At 34.5% G+C, this 25,080-nt stretch overlaps 1 protein-coding gene across 3 annotated transcripts in view; it reads left to right on the top strand.

The window, feature by feature from the left end:
* GRID2 (glutamate ionotropic receptor delta type subunit 2) overlaps positions 1-25,080 on the top strand; it is a gene marked incomplete at its 3' end in the record, with an annotated part of 1,358,095 nt that overhangs the window by 75,885 nt on the left and 1,257,130 nt on the right. The window lies entirely within an intron of this gene.

Genomic DNA, 25,080 nt, shown 5'->3' on the forward strand with positions numbered 1-25,080 from the left:
ATTTTAATTAAAAAGAACAGTTGAAAAAATTTAGTTGTGTGGTGTAAAATCAGCAAATGTGCAGTTAAGGTTTGTGTCAATATAGGTATATGCTATTGGAAACTAAAAGCATATTATGAAGGAAAAAATTTCTTTATGATTTATTGATTGCATACATTTGTGAAGAATTGAAGTATGTATGTCTAAAGTAAATTAACTTTCAAATTTAACAAAACATGACCTCTATTTTATAATTGTTTTTATTTTTCTAATGAAATGTTTCACTTAGTGTGAAAGTGTGCATATATATAGATGTATATATCAGTATATATGTTTTTAATATACATATGCAAAACCACTGCTGCATTCTTCTAGAAAGTCATTTCCTCCAGTTAGTCATGTATTTTGGCCATTGTAGGACATAGATATGAACATTTTAGGCAGTCCTAGAGCAAATCGTTTCTAATAAATTAAGTTGCAATTTTTGAACATGGTATGTTAAAATTTTGAGTTTTTAAGTGTTATAATTTCTTTACAAATCCAAACTAGTCCTTAAGCTTTGTATCTAAGCTCCAGAGGCAAAATGTAGGAGTTGCTAAAATATACCTTTGAGCCCAATTCTACTTTACTCCTACTATAAAAAAAATCCTAATCCAGCCTTTTGTTTTCCACTTAATCCTAGAGGACTTTGGAATTTATCCCAAGGGATAATGTATAAAAAGCTCCTTAACGATTAAAAGTTAAAGTGATTAATTCTCCTGCTATTCAAAATATCAAAATGTTTTTTGACCCTTTTAGTTGTACTGATCTGAGACTTAACATTTACTCTGTGTATTTCTTTTTTTCTCCTTTTTCTTTTTTTTCTTTCTCTTCTCTTCCTCTCCTTCTTCCTCCCTATACCCCTACCTCCCCTACCTCCTTCTAATGATGCTTGCCTTACTACCTGAGTTATTTGAAGCCTCACTATAAAATGGATGCATAAAATTCAACTGTTATATATCAGCTTGCTATTGAATAATGTATCTGCTTAAAATCAGGAGTACTTCCATGATATTTAAGTATGCTTTAAGCCTACACATTGTTCCTTGTAGCTGTTAAAGTTAACAAAATTTATATCTATTCCTTTCTTGGAAATGTAATAATATATTCTTATATCTTAATGATATCTTAGTACAGTGGGCTCAAGTTTTTTTCTTTAGTTGTTGAACCCTTTCTTTAATTAAAGTATTATCCTAAGCATAAAAAAGTATAAAGAAAGAAACAGTGCAAAAGGGTAACCTTTATGGAGCTGAAGTTGTGAGGGAAGCCTGGATCACCATCATGCACCATGGGCTTCTCACTTTAAGATGGTTCCTTATATCTTGGGAAATGTTAGATGATTCATATATAATTTCATATTAAATATGAAAATGTATCTGCTGAAAAAATAGCCCAGCTCAAATGTCGTATTTTACAATATTCAATAGTGTTATAAAATCATCATGTTAGCCTTCCTCCTGTAAATGTTGATATTTATGATTTGGTTTATTATCATAAACATTTAGGACAAATGTATTTAGGCTGCCCTTTGATATCACATATCTATTTGGTTATAATTAAAGATTTTGCCCACTTCTGGAAATGACTATGTGACTAAATAGATATTTGAGTTTCTATAAATTGTCAGTGTTTGGTATTTGGATTTTTAAAATATTTAACAATTTAGTTAATTTTTACATTATATGTTTTATTTGTGGCAACATAGAGCATTACTTGGAGTTACAAAAATGGAGACATTCTTACATAGTCTAAGATAAGGAAATAAAACCACATTTTTTTCCATACCATTACCTATAGTTTGTTGCAGCCATGTTGATGTTATAAAAACTCTGAAGTCAGAATGTACAATCCTTAAAACAGGAATGGATTCCTAAAATATATCAATAGCTCTTTGCTGCAAGGTTTTTTCAGCTGCATTTGAAAACCCAAATTAGTATCACTTATTTTTAATTTTAAAAGTTTGGCATTTGGCAATATTTAGAGCCTCTGCATGATTAGATTTCTATAAATTTAAGAATAAATAAATTAGAATACACAGACATTCTTGTAAGTGTAGTCCTACTTTTTGCATATCTTTTGTTTTCAATTGTGGAAGACTCTAAGTTATCTGGAGTTCATATTAGCTATGAAATATATAGCTAATTTACCCTGAAATAAGTCCTTCAATACTTCAACAGATTAAATATGCCCTTTGTGAAATGTCTTCCCCCTCACCACAGTTAATGAAGGTTTTGCATTGTGACCTGACAATTAAAATTCATTTTTATGTGGTAGTATTTTGTGTGATATTTTCTTTTCAAAGACACCCTGCAGGTAAGAGTCTATATGAGGTTGAATAGTTTTCGAAATTGTAATGTCTACATCTTTTTGTTGTTGTTGTTATTTTTAAAGTGTTTTAACCTGACTAGGAAGCACATCTATCATTTTGCTACTTTATCATGATATCCTTTTGATCTATAAGCTAGATTTTATCAGAGATATATATTTTATATTCACACTCAGTTTACTGATACTGAGGACATTGCTAATGTGATCACCAAAGTGATATGTACCATGTATTCCACAGTATATGCCTTAAGGGAAAACTAGAATTGTAATATTAACTTTAAAGTCCTAATATATGGCAATTAATTAAGCTGTCAACACTGTCTATTTCAGTAGTGGCAAAGTAATGACAAAGATATATTATTGAAATAAATGGGAATTAATTTTAGTAGGTAGCTCTGTACTTTAAAATTGCTGACAGCAAAATAAAAAAACTTTTGAGAGGAAAAATCAGGTAATAGCAGAAAGAAAATATTAAAAAACAAAAGATATTATTAAATCAAATCATTGTAGATATTAAAATATATGTATCAATTGCTTATATGTAATTGCTATTTAAATACATTGTTTATTGAATAATTTTGAATTTATACAAAATATTATGACTAACTTTCTAGGGACCAGGGAAGAAAAAGCAGCCAAAGCTATGGAGGACTAGAAAAGTTAATTAACTTGAGATATTTGGTCTCATATTTAGAAATGTGATGTAAAAAATGATTCACGTTGTATATGTTAATCATTAATTTGGTACTGCTGATAATGTAAAATGGAAGATATCTGTGTTTACTTTATTTCTCAGTTGTATATATAATGTGCTTAGCAAAACCTAACAGAGCAGACATTTTTGGTGAAATATAATAATTTTGTCATACACTATTATTGACCTGAAGCTATTAGTTTAATTGAATAGTTAATAGTAATTTACCCATGTATACTTCTGATTTCAGTTATATTAACATAAACTATATATAAATTTAGATACTCAAATAAGGGTGTTTTCTCACAGTCCTAAGAATATCTCAACTCTAGGAATAAAGAAGTATAGTAGAGACTGAGGGATGGTATCTAGAAATACCCAGAAGTGGTAAATTCTGATATTTTTCTTTTTCTTCCTTATGTCCCCAAATTATTTTATGTACTTCTTTATTTTGTATAGGAGATATTATGAAAGACAGTACAGTAAAAACAACTGTGTGTAAAAGAAGAGTAGGCGAGTTATGTGGAGAATGAGATACTCTGTGCAGTATATTCTTATAAGCCCTGATCATGTCCCTCAGTGAACAACAAAGAGGAATATTTGTTGCAGATTACTTCCCTTGATATTTCCTGGATGACTAGTGTATTAGACCAGGGTAAGGAAGAGAGTAAGCCATGTTGTGGTAGCTGTCCCCTAGGTGCAGAAACATGAATAGGGTGTACTTAGTGGAGAGAAAGGAGGTCAGAATTTTAAGTGGCCCTGGAAAGCTATCTCTGGTGGGTACTGTTTTAATCATAAGGCAGGAGTAATTACCAGAACATAGAGATGATAATTACCTATTTTAAGAACTTTCTCAGTTTAGAAGGGGCCTTTTTTTTTTTTTTTTTACATTTTCTTTAAGATATGTGGTATAAATAAAATTTCTCTCCACTAATTCAGAAGTTCAACATTCTCCTTCCTTTGTGAACCAAATTTGCTAAAGTTAAAACATACAAAGAACAAAAGATAACACATATTTCAATATTTTGTTTGATTTTAAAAAAACCTTTGTTGTTGTTGTTATTGGAAGAGGTATTATGCGTTTCCTACGAGCACTACCTGGTGCTTAAAAACATTGTTTGCTCACCTTATGCCAGAAAATGAAAAGAGAACAATTTTCTCCCAGATCATTTTGCTGAGGGCAATTGTTGATATTGCTGTCAGAAGAAAGAGGACAGTTTTTTTTTTTTTTTTTTTTTTTTCCTTGCGGTACGCGGGCCTCTCACTGTTGTGGCCTCTCCCGTTGCGGGGCACAGGCTCCGGACGTGCAGGCTCAGCGGCCATGGCTCACGGGCCCAGCCGCTCCGCGGCATGTGGGATCTTCCCGGACTGGGGCACGAACCCGTGTCCCCTGCATCGGCAGGCGGACTCTCAACCACTGCGCCACCAGGGAAGCCCAAGAGGACAGTTTTATGTAGGGGGAAGCGTTTTAGCTGTTTTATGTCATTGGCTGTATTGAAAATCAGAAGAAAGCTTTGGATTCTTTGACTTTATACTTTCTCAGCATCCTGCATGCGGTTTTAGTATTTTCCAGAGGTCTCAATAGTATTCCCCATACTGTCGTTACAATAGTATACCTGGATCTCTCCCTCTAGTCAGTAGCCATCTCAGTTATGTTGCCTCTGCCTTTCACACCTCCACATGACCATCTTCTGAAGGTCAGTATCATTCCTCATCCTGAGGAAGGGGGAAAGTACAATCTAAATCAGCATGCCACATACTGGGTAGATTGAGCAGTAACCACCCTACCTCTAAGGCTCTCAGATCATATCACTGGGATCCTGCTTTGCTTTCCAAGTCTTTTTCCTGTTGAGCAATCCTAGGTGTTTAGTACTCCAGCCATGATCACCGAACACTGAGGACTCCCTATTCCAGTGAAGCTCATTTTACACACAGATGTTCAAGTTAGTTAATGATTTCTTGTCTCCTATGGTTGTGTGTGTGTGTGTGTGTGTGTGTGTGTGTGTGTGTGTGTATGGGATAGACTGGTCTCTTAGACATCAGAGCTGAGTCCCTGTTACACTTCCTGTTTTTAAAATAGTATTATCTAATCTCAATAACTATTATAAAGATAAAATTGGGAAAAGTTGGTAAGTACCATGAGCTAAATAGATTTGTGGTTAGTGGAGTGTGAGACGTGTGCTACATCTCTCTTCGTGGGTGCACAATGCATATTAGCATAAATCCTCAGTAGCATCACAATAATGGAAACTGACCCTTAATTCTGTTTAACCCAACAATTTTCAAATAGATTTGCATACATAACAACTTTTGTAGCATACTAATTGATAGTATAATGTTGATATTGTAGAAAGCTTGCTATTTTAGAAAGAAACTCTGAACTAGGAAATTAATGAAATGCTTATCTGTAAAAGTAACTTCCACAATAGTATGTTATGGCCACCAATATTTGAGATCCTTACATAGAAATTATGGTTTATTAAAAGTGCTCATTTATTTGGTTTTACTATACTTCGCTTACATAGCAGAGGTGTGGATAAGGGACAGTATAGGGTTGACAAATTTTAAAACTTTACAGAATGTTTTCTTTAAATAATTTTCTTTTTTCTGATAGAAGCGCACTGATGCTGATATGACATGAATATGATTCCCTTCACAAAATATTCATGTGACATCTTCTCTGTAGGCAAAGAATCCCTTGAGAACTAACTGTTAAAATTGTGTCATGTTCAGCTTCACAGTATAAGGACTCGCTTTAATATCTAATAGAGTCTACTTCCACTTTAGTAGATTACTATGAATGTCATGATTGTTGTCTCAAGTAGGTACTACAATCTTTACGACTGGAATTTCCTTCAAATATACTCTAAGGGAAAACATGTAGAATTAATGTATATAGATTTCAATAAGACATTTCAAAGTTCTCTTTTAATGTCCCTGTGCCAGATGGAAAAGTATTTTCTAATAATAGAGCCAAGCAGAATTATAATTGGTTTAAAGATCATATTCAGATAACCCTGAGTTATGGATTACTATTAATTGGAAGGCGGATAGATTTTTAGTGGTTTGTCATAAGACTCCATCCTTGACTCTGTCATATTCTAAAATTTTATTATTAACTTAGACAGGAATTTTTGAAGCAATATTTTCAAACTTGCAGGTGCTATGAAGCTGGAAAGAATATTAAATATGTTGAATATGTTGAATGACAAAGTAGAAATTCCAAGAAACTGGAAAAAATGGAAACACTAGTTGAAGATTTTCAAGATGTTTAACAGAGTTAACTCTGAGGTCTTTTTTTTTTTTTCATAAAACTAGCATCAGTAAAAACAAGTGCACAGTTACAGATAAGGATACATTTTATTTGACTACAGCATGCATAACTCCACTCTGAACTCAGTATGGGGGGGGGAGAGATAAGCTAACATTAACTGAGTGTATACTGCATGTGCACCTTAGGCTAGTGACTTTCATATACTCACCTAATTTGTCTTCAACAACAAGCTAATGAGCTCAAAATTACTAAGTAGTATACCAATAAAGAAAATTAAATGAATGAAAATAAATAACCTGATGCAAATCATTCATCAAATAAGTGTCAGAACTGACTTTTATTCCCAAATCTATTGGAATTCATGTTATTATAGAATATAAAACATGAATATAAATATGAAACAATATATAAAAATAAAACAACAAGATTCAGGAAGAAAGAGTGAAAAAGGTGACTCTGCCTTGATCCAATTACATCTGGTGCTTGTTTTTAGGTCTGGCCATAGTTGCTGAGGGATATTAATAAAATAGATCAAGTCCAGAGGAGCACAGACAAAATAATTTTATATCATGTGCATTTAATTCAGTTTGGATCTCTGTATGTTAAATAAGAAACAATTCTGGTAGGATGTGGTAGGTGATTTAACAAAATTCAAAGGCTATTATCTTAAATATTAGATTTTTTTCCCTCCTGTTTGCCTCCACAGGGAAAAACTAGGATTAATGAAGGGAATCTGGAAAGTTGCAGATGTCACTCAACATAAGAAAGAATTTTAAAATATTGCTGCTTCATTTTTTTATCCTCTCTCTTATTATCTTAGGGTATACTCTGTATTTTTATATTGAATATTTTCTGTTTTTCTCACTAGTATGAAAGTTCCGTGATGTTAGGAATTTACGTCTGCTTAACCATGCCTATACTGGTGCCAAAAACAGTACCTGGGATAAAACAGGCACCTAATAAAATTTATTGAATGAATAAAATCAAACCAGAAATTTTTGGATTCAGTTTTGATCCTAGCAAATAACATTTTCCTTGCTAGCAAAAAGCATTTTCCTTATTGTTAACCAAAGAAATATTCAAATAATTTGTGAATTAATAAATTCACAAAAATTCATGTAATTTAATGTCAAGGAGCATTGGATTCTCTAAAAGTCATGTTAGAAATAGTAACCCATAATGATTATTAATATATCAGTCTGTATATGGAATATAATTTGAAACATTTTATACATTGTGATGTTACATATTGTCATCAAACTGTTTCATAGAGGCGTGAGCTCTGAAGTTAAACTGCCCAGCAGTTTACATGCTAGCTTTGTGATCTTGAACAATTTATACTTCATGATTGATGTTTCTTTAAATGAAAGTATCAGTATCTACCTCATGAAATTATTTTAAGTATTAAAAGCTATAATGTATGTAGTAAAGTGAGTATAAACATGAAATAATATTATCAATATTAGTAGTAAATAATAGTATTACTCTTATTATGGCTACTCAGTAATCAAACTATTTATTTGAAAATAATAAATACTGAGATTTATAATAATCACCTAACATTTAGAACTGCTTCCAGGGGCTTTGCCCAAAAAACTCATAGTTCTTTTGACCTTCATATGGAAGCAAAATGTTAAGTAGAATTTGGGATAAAGAGAGGACTGAGGACTTTATTACAGATAAAGTTAAATTTGTACTCAAGGAATATATATTGTCTCTGTACCCATTTTTATCCTCTCACTCTCTACCTTCACCCCTTTAGGTACAACCCCTTTTCTGTGCTCTTGTTTCTCTTGAAGGATTGGAACATAATAGCAAGTTGAGTTGCCATAGGCAGCTTTGCCGTAAAAGACTAGCACACTCTCTCCCATTATAGTATTTTTCCTTGCTTTTGTGAAAAGACTCCCACACTGCTATCTGCTGCTGAAATTGATTCTGAAATAGCTATTTGAAAAAAATGACCCTCCCTTAGGCCATGACAGGTCTGTCATGGTGTCTTTGTCTTCGCTCTGTTTTTGAAAAGTCTACAGTTTTTTTGTGGGAAACTTTATTTTGTTTTATGAAAACGTACCACTGACAACTACCAGTAGGATTCAGTATGACTTTAGTCATTGCAGATTTACATTGGTTGACTTATGGTACACTTCATTTATTTAGCCTGAGCATTTATCATCTTTTTAAAATTTTTGCTTTTTAAAAATTATATGTATTGCTGTGAACCATTGAAGAGTAAATTACAAGCATGATAACTCTTTAATTCCTCATACTTCAGTGTTCATTTCCAGAAAATATGAAGATAATCTCTTATTATTTTACGTAACTGCACTAGTTACCAAATTCGAATATTAATACTGACACCATACTACTTTTCAAAACTATAGGCGTTATTCAGATACTGTCACTTTTTTTCCAGTAATGTCCTTTATAGCTAAAGGAAAAGAACTGTGTAATGTTTGGAAATATTATTATTTTGTCTGAGTTTTTCCTACTGCCTCTCCTACCCTTCATTATTGAAAACAGTGTGTTTTTGGTGATATTTACTTTAAAGAGAGTGCCAGTCATATTCATCTATATCATTATCTTTTCCCCCTCATTTGTATAGGCCATCTATAGAATCATGCATGTAACCTTAAAAGATTTCTCTCTTAAAGTTTGAACCTTTCTTTAGGTGTAGAACGAATTACATTCCATGTAAACTTATGCTTCTTGTATAAAAATTAGAGAGGCAGGTACACTGACTCCAAATAAAGCAAAATGTTGCTAATTATAATGTGGAGTTAAAATGTATTGTAATATGAGCGTGTAAATCTTGTAATCTTAATTGTTGCTTCCTTTCATACTTCTAAATGTGAATTTAATTTAGGCTTAATTAATAGATATTTTTAGTTACATAATTAAAGGATACATTTAGTAATATACCAAGCAAGCCTTTCATTTGAATACATATGTATATTTATTTATTTTAAAACAGATGACATTGTCAGATAAGATACGGTAATTACATTGAAAATACCTAGTAAAAATCTTAAAATGAGATATAAAATTAGAGATATCAAATGTTATATTTTAATAAACATTTTTAATAACTGCACCTTAGAAATGTATTTTCAAGGAATTTACTGATAGTCTTGATGTTTTTCCAAATCATGTTTTAAAAATGTCTGGTTTATTGCTTTTTTAACACTGATAAAAATGTTTCATTGCATACATTCTTAACACTGCTACTTTTCACTTGATAAGCATCAAAAAAACATTAAAAGTGTTGTCATCATGCATCTGTGTACTTTTAGTCCTTTTGACTGATGGTTTTATTTAAATAATGTTGTGACAAACTGATAATGCCATAGTTCTTAATCCTTTTAGCACCAGATTGTGCATTTCTACTTTCAGGCCCCACTGGCTTGAAATGTAGTGTGTGATTACATCTAAGTTCTTCAGATAAAGCTCAGTTAAAGGGTAAGACAGAAGTATGAACAGAGTTATTATTTTCCTTTAGAGTTTTAAACTGTGGTAAAGACTGTATTCTGGGAATAAGAAATTGTAAACAGCTTTCTTCTTTTAAAAGGTATCTATAAATTTACTTAAATGACCTACTCTTGTTTTTTGATACAAAGAATACTGTGTAATATGAATAGGACAAATAAGCAGGTAGAGTGCATAATTGTAACACATGATTATATGTGAAAATATTTTCTTCATTTAAGTCTCAGATTTTGAAAGACTGGCAGTAACTTAGTACAACAATTGGTGCACATGAAAGCACCAATAAAGTCAGTTCTCAAAAATGATACTTTCTTTTTATTTCACTTTATTCTTATTACTTCTATTGAAGTATAGTTGATTTACAATATAAGTTTCAGGTATATAATAGTGATTTAATATTTTTAGTCTGAGTCTGTTTCTGTTTTGTAATATACATTTCTTTGTTTTATTTTTTAGATTCTGTATAAAGTGATAACATAGAGGATTTGTCTTTCTCTGTCTTGCTTATTTCACTAAGCATAAGAGTCTCTAGATCCATCCATGTTGTTGCAAATAGCAGAATTTCATTCGTTTTTATGGCTGAGTATCAAAACGATACGCTGTAGTTTTGTTGAAGAAATTAAAACCTAACTTCCCTAAATCTAGATCTTCATCATGCATGTTGTTACTCCATCATGGCTTCCTCTTCTGATCTTATTCTGAATCATATGCTACACAACCCAATATCTGCAAAGATACACACACGTGTGTGTGCACAGCACAGTAGTGGGACAAGGAACTTATGTGAAAAAAGGGAATGTGAAAAAGGAGGAAGAAGATAAACAAGGGAGGCAAAGCCCAAGTCCTCAACATGTGAACAAAAGAATAAAATAAAGAATAAAGAATGAATGGAAATATGAAAATGAAGGGTTAGTTAATGACTGAATATTAGTAAGTAAATGAGAATTAAGGAAGGAACAAAATACAGTAACTGAAAACAAAATAAAGAGGAAAAATAACCCTCATATGCAAAAAATGGAACAAAAATATTAGCTCATAAACTATTATATACAGGATGGATAAACAACAAGATCCTACTGTATTATAGCACAGGGAACTGTATTCAATATCCTGTGATAAATCATAATGGAAAAGAATACAAAAAAAGAATGTCTATATGTGTATAACTGAGTCACTTTGCTGTGCAGCAGAGATTGGCACAATACTGTAAATCAACTATTTCAATAAAAAATAAAATTAAAGAAAAAACAAACAAACCCCCTCCCCCTAAAACCCCCACAATGCAAGCACAAAAATATATAATGAGTTAGAAAATAAGGAAAGGGAGAATGACTGGTCTTGAAACTACCATGATCACACTAATGGTAATTGCTTTTTCTGAATTTTTATTTCCTAAACCTCATTTCACTCAACCTATGTGCAATTAGCATAAATCTGAGTATTACTGAATTTATAAATCTAGAACAGTATTAAACCTATTTATATGTGGTCTAGAGTTAATTATATAGGGAAATATTTGTCCTGTATAATTTTCTGCTTCATTTTAAGTTCTCTCCATGTTAAAATTTTTCTTTAAGCAATTGTTATCATTTTTCTCAAATGAAATTCCTGGAAGCAGACTGGCTGGGTCAAGTTCTCTCTTTTTATAAAATTTGTGATTAGTGCCTACAAATAACACATTGTTTAAATTTAAAGAATTCAAAGACAAATATGATACTGATCCTGTTTCATAATACTATTTTTGTATCAAAACAAGAAAGGTATTTATTAATTTTTCCCCATGAGGATTCTTTGGATAGATATAGATCTCTATTTCTATCTATCTATATCATTTAATGGTAATAATAGCAGGCTGGATGCCATGGATTAGCCACATTTTGGGACAGTTTTATATAATCTGCATCCTCAGAAATTCAGTAGTGTTTTCTTTTTGCAGAGTGCATCTGGCACCAGACATACATACAAACAAAGCTCTCAGGATATTTGATGAAACAGCACAATTTGAAATCATAATTGAATTTAGTACCTGAATTCATAATTGGAGATATATCTAACCACCAAACTAGAAGAAATGATCTGAAGAATATTGTCTTTCATATGTAATGGTCCATTCAGGGGGGGAAAAAAAAGACTGTTGGCCAACTGAGTAAACATGGATCAGAATAAAAATATCTGGATATTCATTCTTATGAAATTTTTATGTTAAAATCTGGTGATCTGATGAAATGCCTTGCTGGTTATACACTTCTACAATTAGTGTTGGTCTTTTTTTTTTTTTTTGCGGTACGCGGGCCTCTCCCTCTTGTGGCCTCTCCCGTTGCGGAGCACAGGCTCCAGACTCGCAGGCCCAGCCGCTCCGCGGCATGTGGGATCCTCCCAGACCGGGACACGAACCCGTGTCCCCTGCATCGGCAGGGGGACTCTCAACCACTGCGCCACCAGGGAAGCCAGTGCTGGTCATTTTGAATAAGACCAATTTGATTTTATCAGCTTCAGTCACGATGTTTTAAAAAATTAGGAAGCCAAGGCACAAAAGGTGATTTGGTTTGTCCACAGTTACTCAGTGAGCCAGTGGAAGTACTGCTGATCTCTTTTACAGTATCTGCTATGTTTTATGTAACACCTGAATGCCTAATTATTCAACTTTAATATTTGTTTTTTTTTTTTTTTTTTTTTTTTTGCGGTATGCGGGCCTCTCACTGTTGTGGCCTCTCCCGTTGCGGAGCACAGGCTCCGGATGCGCAGGCCCAGCGGCCATGGCTCACGGGCCCAGCCGCTCCGCGGCATATGGGATCCTCCCAGACCGGGGCACGAACCCGTATCCCCTGCATCGGCAGGCGGACTCTTAACCACTGCGCCACCAGGGAGGCCCTAATATTTGTTTTAATGAAGACCACCAGAACATTATTTGTAGTAATATAGATAACCATCTGCAGTTTCACATTTTTCATAATGTTATGATATCTCAATTATTTTCATTCAGTATTATCTACACTTACCTTAGCCAAAAAGTGAAGAAATGGTTATTGTCACTGATTTTATTTGAGGATTGTGCTTTCCTGATGGTTAGTTGCACACCATGATTTTAGTAAATAATCTACTGATCAGTGTAGGGTTGATTAATTCCAAGAATTAGTATTATCCATTATACATAAATTCTAGAAAACTTTTTTCACAGAGGCCAAACTTCCTGATTTTGTCCTAGATACTGCAGTATGGCTGGTTTGGGGCTTTGTGGTTCACTGATTACAATGTGCATAAAGCTCCCTACTATATTTTAACTGGAAGAGCATAAATACTTTGATCCAGGGCTAATAAACAACCTCATAAAAATGAAAATAGTTATAGACAAAGCCCGATTAAACAGAAATTTTCAAATCTCTACACTGAATAATAGTTTTTTTCTTATTAAAATTTATTCAGTTTCTCTGAATTTCGACTTGAAAGAATTATTACTGTTTTCTATAATTATATGTACTCTCAATAAACATTTATTTTGACTTGATATAATTACCATTTGCAATCCTAAATTGAAATACATTTGTTTATGTAAATCAGTGTAGTTTTTCCCACATAATTTCCTTTTAATAGCCATGTTATTTTATAAAATTTATTTTCCTCTTAAAATATAATTTTGCTATTTTGCATTTGTCTATTATTGCTTTTAGACTTCTTTGCAATAGTTTATTTTTCAGTTGTTTATTCTTAGTATTTGGTGGTAATGAAAAGTAATCTATACTTCTATCAATGATATATTTTGATGGTATTAACAAAATCACTAACATGTTAAAATTAAAAAGTGATTTCAAGTTCTAAGTCAAATGAACACTGCCAATGGTAATATTTTATTTAAAATATAGTGTTTACTCTCATAATTATTTATAAATTAGCTTGAATGTCCACATATGTTGCTGGTATACTTACTAATAACAGGGATTTTTTTTTTACAACAACAAAAAATTAATATTGTGTTTTTTGAGAAGTCATAAAAGATAGGGAAATAGCATGATCTCTGCCCTGTGGAGCTCACAATCTAGTAGAGAGGGCAGCTGTTGAATTCATCCATGTAGTCAATATTATGAAGAAATGCAGATATATAATAGAATAGTAGTTTATAGCTCTTTAATGAAGGTATTCAAATATATTGACTGATGACCTGGCAAAAGTCTACACTACTGGGCTTCCCTGGTGGCGCAGCGGTTGGGAGTCCGCCTGCCGATGCAGGGGACATGGGTTCGTGCCCTGGTCCGGGAGGATCCCACATGCCACGGAGCGGCTAGGCCTGTGGGCCATGGTTGCTGGGCCTGCGTGTCCGGAGCCTGTGCTCTGCAGTGGGAGAGACTACAGCAGTGAGAGGCCCGCGTACTGAAAAAAAAAAAAAAAAAAAAAAGAGTCTACACTACTTAATAGCTATTATTATCATCTTTTTACTAATCAGGAAAGTAAAAATTAGCTAAAATGATTTGTGTGAGATATACAGAATATTAACTAGGCAGAACCAATGTTTAAACCAGGACTTCAAACTCAAAATCTTCAATCTTGCCAATAGCAAGCTCTCTTGCCTCTGATATTTATTCTGTGTAGTTTGCCTGGGACTAGAAATATGTCTCAGAGTTAGAACAGCATTATATCTACAAGATATGGGGTACAGTTGTAATAAGATAGTTACATTTACTGAGTATATATTATGTGCCATATTTTAAATATATTACTTCCATTCCTTACAACACTCTAAACCCTTAGACTTTGATGGAATTATTCCATTTTATAGGTAAGAATACTGAAGTTTAGTAACTAATAAGTATTAGTTACTATTTGCAAACTGAAGTCTGGCTCTGAAGGTCAAACTCTTTCACTTTTTTGAATATTTGTACTTAGAGAAAACTGTATTTTATAAAATTCACATGTACTTGGTATCTCAGAAACCATATTTTTTGAAATATGCAATCTACTCTAATGTTTCTTAAGCTTATGTAATTTTTAATGAAACAAAAAAATTAGATATGATAAATATTTTGGTTTCACTTATTAAAGCCATACTGATTTTTAAAAATGATTCCTTAAGTGGCTTGACATATTGTCTGAAATGTTCAGACTCATTATTGGTGAAGTATTCCAGGAACTTTTTTTTTTTTAACATCTTTATTGGAGTATAATTGCTTTACAATGGTATGTTAGTCTCTGCTGTATAACAAAGTGAATCAGCTATACATATACACGTATCGCCATATCTCCTCCCTCTTGCGTCTCCCTCCCACCCTCCCTGTCCCACCCCTCCAGGTGGTCACAAAGCACCAAGCTGATCCCCTATGCGGCTGCTTCCCGCTAGCTATCTATTTTACATTTGGTTGTGTATATTTGTCTATGCCACTCTCTCACTTCTTCCCAGTTTACCCTTCCTCCTCCCGATGTCCTCAAGTCCATTCTCTATGTCTGCATCTTTATTCCTGTCCTGAATCAAGGAACATTTTAAACTTAGCATTATTTTAACCAAGAAGACAAAGAAATTTACTTTGGTAATAAGGTATTATTTTATTTGATACTGGAGAAATAGAAGTAAACTGCTAAAGGAATAATAAAGAGCTTGTACTATACTATGTTTTTAAGAAAACTGAGGCCCAGAATGTCTTCCATGTCATATTTGCCAAAGATATTTGATAAATGTAGTAAAATAAACATTTATTAACTTTTTTGGTGTGTGTCGATATCTGCGTTAAAATGCTTTTGTATACATGCCTTAATGATTTTAATCAATAATATGCCTTTCATTATCATAATTACACACAATCATTTACAACTAGTAATTTTTAAGCTTCTGCCATGGGAGAGACAGTGCATTAGGAGATTTAACATATACAGTGACTTAACCTCAGGGGTTAGAACCTAGTTATGGAGATAAGATATATACATAAAACAACAGAGATAACATGTAAATGCCAAAAGAAGAGTATAAGCAGTAATTGTTACAGATGTTCATAGCAAGAAAATAATTGTTATGAAATGATTATAATCCATTATTGTTTATTATAATCTAGCAGATGTCAGGAGCCAAAAGATAGGTCTGCAGAGCAGAAAAGGTAAGAAAAGGTCCAGCACATCAGGTGCCTCCAGTTGTGGATGAATTCTAAAGAATGAACTTAAATACAGTAGTGTTGACCTATCAAAAATTTAAATAAAATGATTTTATTCTTTAATTTGTTTTCCTAAAGCATGGGCAAACCATTCATTAATAGTAGAACAAACTGTTACCCATTTTTTTTGTTATTTGAAGTAGGATAAAAATCAAACATTAGTCAATTAGAATGAATCACATGGTAATATAAAGGTTGAAAAATAAAACGCTTTTTCTTGCAATGCAAGTAGTCCAAAACCAACATTAGACATAATTATGAAAAATTGAATCCCTTTAAAATAACTATGTAAAACATAAAATTTAGAACAATATAATAATTATGTTAGATAATATGAGAAGTTTCACTTATTTTACAGTTACTTTCTGTAAATTACTATAGGTTCTTATAAGCTAAAATATTGTTTAAATTTTTTATGTCTTATAAAAGTCACAAGTTCTCAGTAACAGCTCTCTCATTAACTATAGCGAAAGGAAGAACAAAAGAGATAACTAAAAGGACGATTAAAATTCGTGTGTGTGTGTGTTTATACATCTTTAGGTTCTCTGTACAGAAGAAATAATGGAGGAGCTTAGGCTGTTAGCAAGCCTAGCATTGACTTCAGTCAAGAATAGTTGAATAATAATAGTTAGAAGGAATTTAATATATTGTTTAATATATTGTTTACTATTGGAAAACTCAAGATCAACAGTAACAGCTTAGGCTGTTAGCAAGCCTAGCATTGACTTCAGTCAAGAATAGTTGAATAATAATAGTTAGAAGGAATTTAATATATTGTTTAATATATTGTTTACTATTGGAAAACTCAAGATCAACAGTATGGAAAAATAAATTGTTTATATCACCTGTTTATATGGAATAAACTGAAAATGAAAGGAAGTGCTCCCCATCATAAGGTAGAGTGATGAGGGTAAAGTTGCAACAGACAAGTGGCATGGAAATCCATGGGGCAATAGTAGAGGACAAAAGAAGCATGAAAATATAGCTCATGTGAAAAAGACAAACTGTCACAAGAGCAACCTTAGACTAACGTTCTTTTTGAACATGACAGAAGAAACAAGGCTAATTAAGAGAACATATCGGGGGCTTCCCTGGTGGCGCAGTGGTTGAGAGTCCGCCTGCCGATGCAGGGGACACGGGTTCGTGCCTCGGTCTGGGAAGATCCCACATTCCGCGGAGTGGCTGGGCCCATGAGCCATGGCTGCTGAGCCTGCATGTCTGGAGCCTGTGCTCTGCAACGGGAGAGGCCACAACAGTGAGAGGCCCGTGTACCACAGAAAACAAAAACAACAAAAAAAGAGAACATATCCGTAACTTTGATGAACCATATGAAAGGGATTTTGATTTCTTCCACATATGTGGTTGAGGGATACTGGTAATGATTATCATTACTGTGCCTGCCACAAGCCGATGTGGCCTGGTGAAATGGGAATTTCACCCAGAAATCATGTATCCTTCAGAATGTAGGTGATGCTCTATAGGTGATGCTTTAAATGTAAGTAATGCTCTATAAATATCTCCTTTAGGGAATTTATCTTACAGATATGCTGGCACAAACATATATATGTACAAACATTCTTCTGGAGCAGTGTTTGATATGGCAAAAATTTGGTTGTACCTAAAAGGTTAAATAAATTATGGCACATTTAAGAATGGAATAATATGCAAATGTTAAGAAGATGAAAAATCTCTATGTACTGATATGGGCATAGTTCCAAGAAACACTTTGACATGAAGATGCAGGAGAGCAGTGTGTATCATGTACATTCTTTGAAGTGTGAGATGAAAATGTCCTATATTTGTGTTTCCTTGTACATGCATGAAAACTGGAATTATGCTTAAGGAACTCAGAATACTAATCATTCTTGGGAGAGACAGGAATAGGCATTAGGCAGATGAGTGAGAATGATAGAAGAGAGACTAGAAATTCTGGATTATATAACTTTTTAGTGTTTTCTAGATTTTCAATTATATTTTTCAGAAGTGAAATTAAAAGAAATATACTCCATCTAACAAGCATGTTACTAGCAGTGAGACTGAGCTGCCATCACAACTTTAAAAGTGATGTAACTACTTGAATATAGTAAAAGGATTAGATATTCTTATAAAGTCCATTACAATTGGAATATCTATGATTTTTTAAAGTGATTCTCTGTTCATTTTTATTTTTGACTTTTAAAACTAGAGTTACATCTGGTTTAGTCAGAGACGGAACTATTGCTCATCCATTTTCTTTGAGCTATCCACATTTTACTTTCATGAGAAGAGACATAGTATCAATAAGTAAACATGCAGATATCAGAAAGGACTCTTGGGATATGTCATTAAAAAATTACTGATTTAGTGCAACTTTCTACCTCCTATATAGCACAGATTTCACTTGCAACACTTTCAAAATAATAAACCTGAGGACAGGTTGCTGTCTTCAGAATTGTGAACTGAGCCATGGTTGTGTTTGTGCCCTCTTGAGTGCTTTCACCCTTCTCATGTTGAACCCATAAGTCCAGACCCCTCAAGCTATTCTCATCTTCCCCCAAACCTATTCATAATTGCAAGCTTTCTATCCCACTAACAACTGTTGAGCCTTCTATCCCATGAAACATTCTGTTTGTTGTCTTTTCAAATGGCAGTCATATTGAAAAGATGATGAATATATGGCACGGAGCAGCTGGGCCCGTGAGCCATGGCCACTGAGCCTGTGCGTCTGGAGCCTGTGCTCCGCAACGGGAGAGGCCACACCAGTAAGAGGCCCGCGTACCGCAAAAAAAAAAAAAAAAAAAAAAAAATATATATATATATATATATATATATATATATATATAATTGTATTCTTGTTCTCTGACAAAGAATTTTTTTGTAATCTGTTAATTAATTGAGTTGAGATGCTTTATAAAGATATAAAATTAAGGCACTTTAAATTATACATTGTATAATTATAATGTAACTTTTTTGGGTAGAATACTAGTAGCAACTAATTAGGTATATATGTGGAGTGTGTGTGTGTGTGTGTGTGTGGTGTATGCGTGTGTATAATTATATAATATTTCAGTTAGGCAAAACATATTATTTCATTATTTCAGAACTGGAAAAGTTCTTAGAGATAAGTCTCAACTATTCATATCACAGCTGTGGAAACTGAAACTCAAATAAATACATAGTCACAGATGTACTTACTATAAGTATTGCAACTAGAAACTGTTGTCTCATTTACATCTTTAAATAACATCTTTACTGAGATATAATTCACATACCATAAAATTCACCCTTTTAAAGGTTCAGTGTTTACAAGATTGTGCACTCATCATCACTGTCTAATTTTAGATCATTTTTACAACTCCAAAAAGAAAATCCATACCCATTATCCGTCACTTCCCACTCACCCCTCCCTTCAGTCTCTGGTCACCACTAATCTACTTTTTGTCTTCATGGATTTGCTTTTTCTGGACAGTTCATGTTAATAGAATCATAGGATATGTGGCCTTTTGTGACTGGTTTCTTTCATTTAGTAAAATTTTTTCAAGGTTCATCCACATTGTCACATTACTTTTTTTTTTTTGCGATACGCGGGCCTCTCACTGTTGTGGCCTCTCCCATTGCGGAGCACAGGCTCCGGACACGCAGGCTCAGCGGCCATAGCTCACGGGCCTAGACGCTCCGCGGCATGTGGGATCCTCCCGGATCGGGGCACGAACCCATGTCCCCTGCATCGGCAGGCGGACTCCCAACCACTGCGCCACCAGGGAAGCCCTGTCCCATTACTTTTTTTTTTTTTTTTTTCTTTTTGCGGTATGTGGGCCTCTCACTGCTGTGGCCTCTCCCGTTGCGGAGCACAGGCTCCGGACGCGCAGGCCCAGCGGCCATGGCTCACGGGCCCAGCCGCTCCGCGGCATGTGGGATCCTCCCAGACCGGGGCACGAACCCGTATCCCCTGCATCGGCAGGCGGACTCTCAACCACTGCGCCACCAGGGAGGCCCCCATTACTTTTTTATTGCCAAATAATATTGCATTATAAGGACATACCTCTTGTGTTGATACATTCATCGGCTGATAGGCATTTAGGTTGTTTCTCCCTTTGGGGCTATCATGAATAATGCTGCTTAAAATATTTGTGTATAAGCTTTTGTGTGGATTTATGTTTTCAGTTTTCTTGAGTTGTACATAAGAGTTGAATCGCTGGGTATTGTGATAACTCTATGTTTAACATTTTGAGTAAGTGACAAACTGTTTTCCAAAATGGCTGGATGCTTTTACATTCCCACCACCAATGCATGAAGGCTCCAATTTCTCCACATCCTTACAATCACTTGTTGTTGCCTGCTTTTTTTTTTTTTTTAATTAACTCTCTTGTGTGTGTGAAGTGGTATCTCATTGGAGTTCTGATATGTCTTTCCCTAAAGACTCATGATGCTGAGTATCTTCTCATGTACTTATTGACCACTTGTATATCTTCCTGGGAGAAATTTATATTGAAATTCTTTGCCCATTTTTAATTAGATTATTTGACTTTTTATTGTTAAATTGTAAGAGTTCTTTGTATATTCTCAGTACAAGTTCTTATTCATATATATGATTTGAAGAAATTTTCTCCCATTTTGTAGGCTGTCTTCCACTTTCTTGGTGGTGTCCTTTGATACACAGAAGTTTAAAATTTTTATGAAGTACAACTTATCTCTTTTTACTTTTTTCGTTGTGCTTTTGTTGTCATCTAAGAAAACATTTGCCTAATCCAAGGTCACAAAGACTACTCTAATGTTTTATTCTAGGAGTTCATATACATTTTTAACAATTCTTTTCCCAGAAGAATTGATTATATGCAATTTGGTTATAAGTTAAAAATAAATAAATAAGCAAACAAAGAAATATAATAGGAAGGATATATTACATGTAGTTTATATAGTAATTTTGCCTTCATTTATTCAACAAATATTTTTTGAATACACACAGTGAAGCCGGCATGGTATTAGGAGCTGGTTGTTTCTATATAATGACATTTAATTTTATAACCAATTTCTTATGGTAGCTATTATATATTAATTTTTTCCAAAAGGAAATAGAGGTAAGTAACTTACCCTAAGTCACTGTGTTGATAAGGGGTGGGGCTAGAGTTAAAACAAGCAGTCTGATTTTAGAGCCTGCTGTAAACAAGCCAAATAACACAGTGGTTAAGAACACAAATTCCAGAGCCAGGGAATTGCCTGGGTTTCCCCCAAACTTCCCAGCAACTGGACTTTGAGTTAGTTAATTAACTTCTTTCTATTCCTCCTTTTCAAAATGCAAATAATGATAACAGGACTGTTATCAGAATTAAACGAGTTCTTGTATTTAAAGTACTTAAAACTGTGTCTGGTACATTTTTAATGTCTACATAATGTCAGTTATATTTGTTTATACAATTACTTATAAATGATCACTGTTCTTATGGAACTGACATTTCTATTAGAGGACACAGACATTGAACTAATAACCATATACATAATTATAAATTTTGATAAGTGTTATATATAGAGAAGGAAAAGAGTAAAATTTAAAAAAAAATATAAAAGAGATTAGGTAGTTCACTATACTCAAGTAGTTCTTTTTTCATTCTGTGCTACTGAGGATAAGGTCTTTTTGACTTGGTGTCTCAGATGTCTGTACAATAGTTCCTATTGTAATATGTGTAGAGTTTCAACACAGCAATGTATAGGAGAAACATTTTGATTAGGATAAAAATATCCCTGAGTCTCAACTAAAAAGTAGGTCAGGGCTTCCCTGGTGGCGCAGTGGCTGACAGTCTGCCTGCCGATGCAGGGGACACGAGTTCGTGCCCCGGTCCGGAAAGATACCACATGCTGTGGAGCGGCTGGGCCCGTGAGCCATGGCCACTGAGCCTGCGCGTCCGGAGCCTGTGCTCCGCAACGGGAGAGGCCACAACAGTGAGAGGCCCGCGTACCACAAAAAAAAAAAAAAAAAAAAAAAAAAAGTAGGTCATAGCCTATATTCAGATATACAAAAAATTTCAGTGTATGAAAATGTTTCATGAGGTCATATTTTCACTAAATTTAGTATAGTTACTTCGAGCTCTTTTTATAATGGGGAGTATAAAGTATACATCATATAAAAATAATTTCAAGATATTAAAAAACCATTTATTCTTGTAAATTTCAGGCCTTTTGTCTTAGAAATGCTCAAAAGTCAAACAAGTCGCCATTATTGTAGTGTTACTGTCAAACATCCAGTGACATAAGCATAATGATTAGATTTTGAAAAATGTGCACAAGAATCCTGGCCTAGGAACAAAAGACAGGAGAGTATTATATACAAATGATGGGAACATTTTGCCTAGGGAAGGTCCTAGAGCTTTCTTTCCTCAAATGTAAGGAGGTCGTCTGGTCTCCTTTATCCTACCAAATTGTCCCACATGTAAACTTTCTACCTGAGAAACAAATGATGTCAATACTAGTCTTTCTTAATTAAGAAGTTTTTCATGTAAATTATTAAAAGTAGTATAGATTAGCATCCACAAAATTTTCATATCATATATAATACATTGTTTTGAAATCTGTATTTTCTATAATTTTTTAAAAAATAGCACAACCATTTTCTCCCTTTTCACAGCCAAGTGCACACTGACCTGCTGTTAATTCTGGCATTAGAAGCTTGATGGCTAGAAAAAGTGTTGGTAATTTGGAAAGAAATATCATAAACAAATGAGACAGAGAGCTGGACAAAGCCATGGACTTCTTCATAATTCACCTGAGCAAGATTTCTTTAACCCCAGAAACATTTCTACAAGTTAACAAAAGTAGGGCCAGGGAAGTGTGTGTGGGGTGTGTGTGTGAGTGTAGAAAGGGGAATATACAGTGAACATGACTAATGACTCCTTAAGTGGACGGTACTTGCTATATACACTTGAAGATAAACAAAGCCTGAATAAAGGGCAGACCAGTTGCTCAGTACCACCCAACATATAAATAGATGGAGAAAATTAAGAATTTCCTGCAATGAGGGTTGGACGTTTCTTCAAATAAATTTAAATTTTTTCTCCCTTGTGTATCATTTAGAGCAGCGGTCCCCAACCTTTTTGACACCAGGGACCGGTTTCGTGGAAGAGAGTTTTTCCACGGGGTGGGAGGGGGGGGAATGGTTCAAGCCCTAATGCGAGCAATGGGAGGATGAAGCTTCGCTCAAAGCTTTGCTTGCTTGCCCACTGCTCACCTCCTGTTGTGCTTGGGGGGGAGTTGGGGACCCCAGATTTAGGGGGTATTCTTCTCTTTCCCTGCCCCCTCCCCAGTCCTTCCACCACTACACATGCCTGAGAGTTAGCCAGTTGTTGGGTGAAGAACAATATCACTGTCAGATTGCCAGTACACTGGCCAAGGTTTGGCTAGAAAAAAAGGACTTTGAGATTAATGGCTAGGGCATAAGGCCTAGAAACACAGAAAATTACTTATGAAACTCTAGGTTTAGCTTCAGGTGTGACCTCTTTACCTTCTCTGTCCCCATATTCTAATGAGGTGGGAAAGTTGGATCTCTCCATGGGATCCATCACTAGGCCCCTTACCATTCATTGCTCACTCTAATGTGCTCTCTATTATACCTTGCTAAGTTAACCTTGAGGAATGAGGAGGCGATGGAAACAGTACAAATGAGCGATCAGAAAAAATGTTAGGGGATAGGGAGAGGGACAGATAATTCATAGGTTCAATTTTTAAAGTTAGCTCGGGAAGTCTGCAGGGCTGAGCAAGCCATTGCTCATTTTGGGGGAACAGAGAGGCTTTTTCTGTGAAGGGGATAGGTCCTGGGTAGTTATAACTAGAACTGCATATTCTTAAAAACTGTGGTTGAAGGAGGGGGACATCTAATGGCATCTCAGTCATCCCTGCCCACTAAGGTTTTCAGTTAGGTAGATGCCACTGCTCAAGCAGAAAATGCCACACCCTTGGGAGACAGCCTTTCAGGAATGGTCAGGGATTGTGTTCCTTGTTTATATCTGTTATTTCTTGCGGCCATGGCCCTTGGCTATTACACTGGCTTTTCTCTGCCATCAACATTCCTTATAAAGAGAGAAGTGGGCTATGCTTATAATGATGTGCTCTGGGTGTGGCCACTCTAGTTTATTAGACTCCTGGGATTTGTTTTTACAAGAAAATGTAGATGTTATATCCAAACCCAATGTAGCCCTTTAGCCTATTTCTAGGCTGTGCTAATTGTGGCTGTATTCTTCACCATGCTGATAAACTTTAGGTGTTACAGCAGTTCCCACATGACTTTCTGGGAACCATTTTTTCTTCTGCCCTTAAAAACTCTTCAACTCCATGTCTTTGTGTCGGGGCTGGGCTTCTATTTGAGCATCTATACTCAGTAGGCCTCTTTCCTTCACAATAAGGTTTAGTATTGTACTACATTTATGGACTGTTAGAGCAGTACATTTAACTGTGATACAAGTTAGCTATTCTTGTCAGAGACTATATTTTGAAGTTAGTGAACATCAATATCTAGAGAAAGCTCCATTGAGAGATACAATTCTTGTATCCATGAACATTTATTGCATACCTATTTCATATGCAGTGGATCCCCAAGTACTGTTCTGAGCATTGGAAGCCCCAAATGAAACGAATTAGGCAAAATCTCTGGTTTCATGGAGCTGACATTCGACCAGAAACAGTTTTTACACAGAGGCAGTATACATAGTGGGTAAGAGCTTGGACTCTGAAGTTATACCTGGATCCAAATTCTATCTTGAGCACATTTCAGATTTGTGATCTTGGGCCTCATTTCATTTATGATACAGGTTAGCAATCCTTTATCTGAAACTCTTGGGGACAGATAGTTTTCAGAATTCAGAAATATTGGATTTTTGGAAAGTAATATGGTACATATCTATTCAATCCATAATAACCTCAGCAGGTCTGTAGCAGGATCCTGTACTTTTTGCAAAGAAGCATACTGATTCTAACTTTCAGTGAACTAAATGAAAACTATCAATAGCCTTACCTCAGTTCAGGTCAATATTTGACACTAAAAGGACTTATGTGTCACATTTATGAAATAACAACAACAACAGAAGTAAGTTTTGGTTTTTACTGTTTTTTGATTTCAGAATTGTAGCTAAGAGTTTATGGATCTATAGTACCTACTTCCCAGCATTGCTATAAGAACTGAAGAAGAC

The sequence above is a fragment of the Mesoplodon bidens genome, assembly GCF_964165515.1.
Source record: "Mesoplodon bidens genome assembly, chromosome: 1".
NCBI lineage: Eukaryota > Metazoa > Chordata > Mammalia > Artiodactyla > Ziphiidae > Mesoplodon > Mesoplodon bidens.